Source organism: Pseudophryne corroboree, chromosome 1 (assembly GCF_028390025.1).
Source record: "Pseudophryne corroboree isolate aPseCor3 chromosome 1, aPseCor3.hap2, whole genome shotgun sequence".
Taxonomy (NCBI): Eukaryota; Metazoa; Chordata; class Amphibia; order Anura; family Myobatrachidae; genus Pseudophryne; species Pseudophryne corroboree.
In genome coordinates this window covers 656,667,546-656,672,710 of record NC_086444.1, presented here as the reverse complement: position 1 = coordinate 656,672,710, position 5,165 = coordinate 656,667,546, and the positions used below count along the sequence as shown (strand labels likewise).

Sequence of the window (5,165 nt, the reverse complement as noted above, 5' to 3'; positions counted from 1 at the left end):
AAATGTGGAATACATTCTGCCAAAATGATTTTAGTTATTCAAGGTAAGCATTAAAAGGTACGTATACACTATGCAATGTTTTAAATGATATCGCTCATTGTCACCCTTCTGAGTGATATTGTTTGTAATATTGCCCAGTGTGTACACGATGAACGATGTGTGCTCCCATGCATCATTATCAGCCCCTCCATATTCTGTGCATGCAGGTCAATTTGGACTTGTCATCCAAAACTGCATGTTTGGGTCGTGACATCAATGAACGATATCGTTAATGATATTGTTTGGGGTGTGCGCACTAGATTGGCAACCCGAGAGGGTACTGGAAACACTAGGAGAATCGCCTAGTGTGTATGCACCTTTAGGCATACTTACCCACTCTCCATGGACATCCGGGAAACTTACAAATCTTTGCATTGTCCCATGAAGTTCCAAAAGTGTAGGGCACCCCAGAGGCGTAACGTGGGGCCATGGTGCTCGGAGCAAGCACATGCTACAAACCCTCCCCCCCCCACCCCAAGAGCTAAATGGTACAGGGGGTATGATCAGCAGAAAATGGTGTTATAACAAATCAGGTACATAGAATACTAAAAGTATACAAATTAAATGCTAGTGTTTTGGAAGATACATAGAAAACGCTCTACCAAGATGACAATTTAGACAATTGTCTCACAGACACTGTGTAGTAGACTGTATAGTAGGCTGTACTGTGGGCTGTAGTTTCCCTTTTTTATTCAAATGTAAAAAAATAGGAACAATACAATGAGTAGGTAGAACAGACACAATCTGAATATCTGGTTCTGAACTGTAATCTCTGCCTAAAGTTCTGAAATTTTAGGGCACAGAGCCATATATAAGCAGCACTGAACTCCAAAGTAGTCAGCTTGTTCACTTCCTTCACAAACTCATTATTTATTAGCAGTTTCTTATATAGAGAAAAGAAAAGGGGCGACCCGGCACTGGTCTCAATGTAAATGGAATAACAAATGATGAACAAACCAGAATTCGGACAATGAAGATATATTTTCATAAATTATCAAATCTCTGTCCAGTATGGTGGTGCGCCCAGAGCCAGAAAGAACATGTGTCAACAAAGGGAGAAGAAAGGAAGGCTCTTGTGTGGGCGCACTCTTAAATAGTTAAAATAAAGTTCAAATAGTTTTAATTATACATGGTGGTTAATAAAATATAACTTTTAATGGATATACATTAAAAAGAATATCTCATGATTACCCATTAAGAAAAATAGGATCCAAAAAACAAATGTGATTTAAAATGCATATTAAATTGAAAAATTTGGCAGAAATTGTTTTAAAAAATGAAGGAATGTTCTGGTCCTGTCTCACAGGATGTGATAAGAAAGGCTGTAGACACTTTGCTGTTCTACAACCGTTTCAGCCCGACCAGTACAGAAAATCTGTATTGTTGAGACCAAAATATGGTCAATTGTCAAATATGAGAGAGCTGGACAGGTCCGGCAATGGATATTGAGACATTACCCACTTCCCACCAGTCACCAACCAAATGCACTGTATAATTTATTTATAAATAAAGAGCTCAGAGGTTCTTGAGCAATTGTATAAACAGAGTACAAAGGGTAGGGATATTTTAGAAAAGAATGAAATCAAGTGGTGATACTGCTGTTGGTGTCAAATAACGCACATCACAAGGATAAAGAGTCTACTACACTGGGTATTCCCTGTGAGTCTCCCCCTCAGGTACTGACACAGCCCAACACTGTATGGCTTCCAAGATCGGACGAGATCGGGCACTGGCAGTGTGGTATGGTAGTAGACAGATGGGTGGGTTAGACGCCAATGAGAGTGCACCTATATAAAAGAGAAAATGTGACAATTGGTCACAAAAAGGTGTGGATCTGCTTTCTACGTTAGGCTGGATGCAGTAGGTTCCACATAGGTGGTAATACGCATCCAGGATCATAGATGAGAGTCCACGGAAAGAAGAAAAAGAGTCAAGAATGGAAGCAGAAGGCATCAATAATTATGTGCAAAATACCTTGCTAGCAAACATTTACTGACATCAAGAATAGATGCAAAGAATAATACATATTGAATATAATCATTGATAATACCGCTTAGATGTCAAATAAATTAAATGACTCAATGTAACTCAGAAATAAAGGATTATGCCGTATTCCTAAATTATATAGCAATAATAATAATAACCAAGAGAATTGGTGGAAATATCCCCTAAGTAATTATATGCATACAAGGTGATGCTGCTGACACAGGAGGTACAATGAATAGCATATATGTACCAATAACTTGAACATGTCTTATCACATTGGTCAGTGAAAAGAAATACACCAGTAGAATCAGGACGCTGGTGCATATGCTAATCAAAAGTAATTAATGCTCAACATTACCAACACAGGCTCTGCTTAATGGGTAATCATGAGATATTCTTTTTAATGTATATCCATTAAAAGTTATATTTTATTAACCACCATGTATAATTAAAACTAGTTTCTTATATAGCACAGAAAATTCTGTTGCGCTTTACAACTGGAAACAACAGTGATGAAACAGAATAGTCTATAGGGAAATAGGCATTGATACACAAGGATAGGTGTTATCTATTGCATAATGGTCCACCAGATTGCAAGGATTCTTTGGTTGGCTGTATGATATGGTCACACAGCAATGTTGGCCAGGTAGTAAGGAGGAAGTGAAAGTGAAGAGAGAGAAAATATGTGAGGATATGTGTGCATGTAAATTAGATAGGAAAATGTATGAATGTTATGTGGGCAGTTCCGGAATTTGATAAGCTTGTCTGAAAAGGTGAGTCTTCTGGGAATACTTGAAGGTTTGAAAACTAGAGGAGAGTCTTTTGGGTATTTCACAGAATGGGTGCAGCCTGTAGAAAGTCCTGCAATCGTGAATGGGAGTGCATTATGAGTCTGGATGAGAGAGACGTAGATCTTGTGTAGAGCAGAGAAGTCGGGTTGGATGATATTTTGAGATAAGTGAAGAGATGTACATTGGTGTACCTTGGTTAATGGCCTTGTGTGTAAGTAAAGGTATTTTATATTAAATACAACAGAATACAGATTACCAGTGGAGGGACTAACAGAGCAGATCAGCAGACGATGAATGTTTAGTGAGGACGATTAGCCTTGCAGGTGCATTCAGAATGGATTGCAGTGATTGCAGTGGCTCTTTTTGTTAAGACCAGTAAAAGTACTATTGCAATAATCAATGTAAAAGATAATGAGAGCATGGATTAGAGTTTTTGCAGTGTGTTGTGTAAGATATTGTTATATTTTGCGTACGTTTTTTAGATGCATGTAACATGATTTTGAGACGGTTTGAATGTGGCAAAGACAGTTCAGAGTCAAAAATTACACATTGGCAGCTAATTTGTGGGGTAGGATTGATTGTTAAGCACTCAACAGTGATAGAGATATCTGGTTGTTAACTGCAATTGGTCAGTGGAAATATACTCAATTCTATTTTTAAAATATTACGTTTCAGGTGGTGAGATGACATCCAAGATGAAATGGCAGAAAGGCATTCAGTGACACAGACCAATACAGTTAGTGACAAATCAGGGGAGGATAGGTATATTTGAGAATGGATTTGAGTAGCATAGATTTGAGTAGTTATGGAGCTCAACAGAGGCCACTAGAGAGCCATGATCTTCTACGACTAAAAGAGTGGTCTGCGACAGCAGGAATGTTATGACCGCCCTGTTTGAGTAGTTTGCAGGTCCCTGGAAGATGAGGAGTAACATAGTAACATAGTTGGTGAGGTTGAAAAAAAGACTAGTAGTCCATTGAGTGCAACCTGAATTATATCATATTCCCTATTCTATTCTGGTTAAAGGCTATATCCTCGGCTATCTTTTTCCATTAGAAATGTATCTAACCCATTTTTAAATGCATTGCCTGAGTCCGTCATTACAACCTTCTCTGGCAGTGAAGTCCACATTTGTATAGCCCTTACAGTGAAGATTCCCTTCCTGCACTGAGTACGAAATGTCCTTCCCTCAAGCCTTAGTGGGTGTCCGCGTGTTTTGTGTTGAGGTGTGTTAATAAACAAATCACCCGATAGCTCTGTGTATTGTCCCTTTATATATTTGTAAATATTAATCATATCTGCTCGTAGTCATCTCATTTCGAGTGTAAACATATCTAACATAGAAAGTCTCTCCTCATAGTACAGTGTCTCCAACACCTTAATCAATTTGGTAGTTTGCCATCTTGTGTCCGCCACCCAGTGTCCACCATAACTAAGGACAATACTGCTGCTGTGCGAGCCATAGTGGAAGTGGACACCAGGGTGTCCATGGCCCTGTTAGAGAAGGATATAGGCATCTTATTGGGATTCATATATATAAAAATCTTGGCCTGGGCATGGTTTCTGCATGCCTGGTGCCCCATCAGCTGACTCAAGAGCAGGAGGAAGCTCAGGTGACTGGGTGACACAATATGCTGGCTAGGTATGATGGTGGTTGGTCAAAGTCTGTCTGGAAGATCATTAGTGGCAATGAATCCTGGATCTACTGTTTCGAACCCAATACCAAACAATAGTCGGATTAGTGGATCCTAGTTGGACGTGTGCCACCACAGAATTTCTGACGAGAGTGCAGCATGGCCAAGAAAATAATGGCTGTTTTTGTGGTCAAAACTGGTCATGTAGCTACTGTCCCATTCATGCAGCAAAGCACCATCTCTGGGTACTGATATGCCAACCAATGCCTGCTGCCGCAAGTGCTGTAAGCCATTTTCAGCAAGATTTCATATTTGTTGTTCCCTTCTCCATCATGACAATGCACCTGCCCATAAGTTTAGGAAACTGGTGGATTTTCTGGCCCATAAACTCATCTAGAAGCTTGGTCTTCCACCATATAGTCCAGATATGGCTCCCTTAGACTTCTTTGTGTTCCCACAAATCAAGTGCAAGATGTGTGAGATTTGTTTTGGGTCACCGGAAGTTGCAGTGAAGACCTCCATCCAGCATGTAGAAGACATACCGGCTTTGGACTGGTCTAGCTGCTTCACCAAGTGGTTTGAGCACATGTAACTTTGCATAGACTCTGGAAGCTCATTTCAAAGTCCCATTGAAATTTATGTGCTGACCACTGATACACTGTACACTGCAGTGCTCAGACAATCATCATCTTCAAAGTTACCACTGGGGGCATTT

The 5,165-nt window shown here is 39.8% G+C and overlaps 1 pseudogene; it reads right to left on the bottom strand.

Annotated features, from left to right (window-relative positions):
* Window positions 1–1,674: 1,674 nt before the first annotated feature.
* LOC134951033 (5S ribosomal RNA) lies at window positions 1,675–1,793 on the bottom strand (annotated as a pseudogene).
* Between the last annotated feature and the right edge of the window lie 3,372 nt (window positions 1,794–5,165).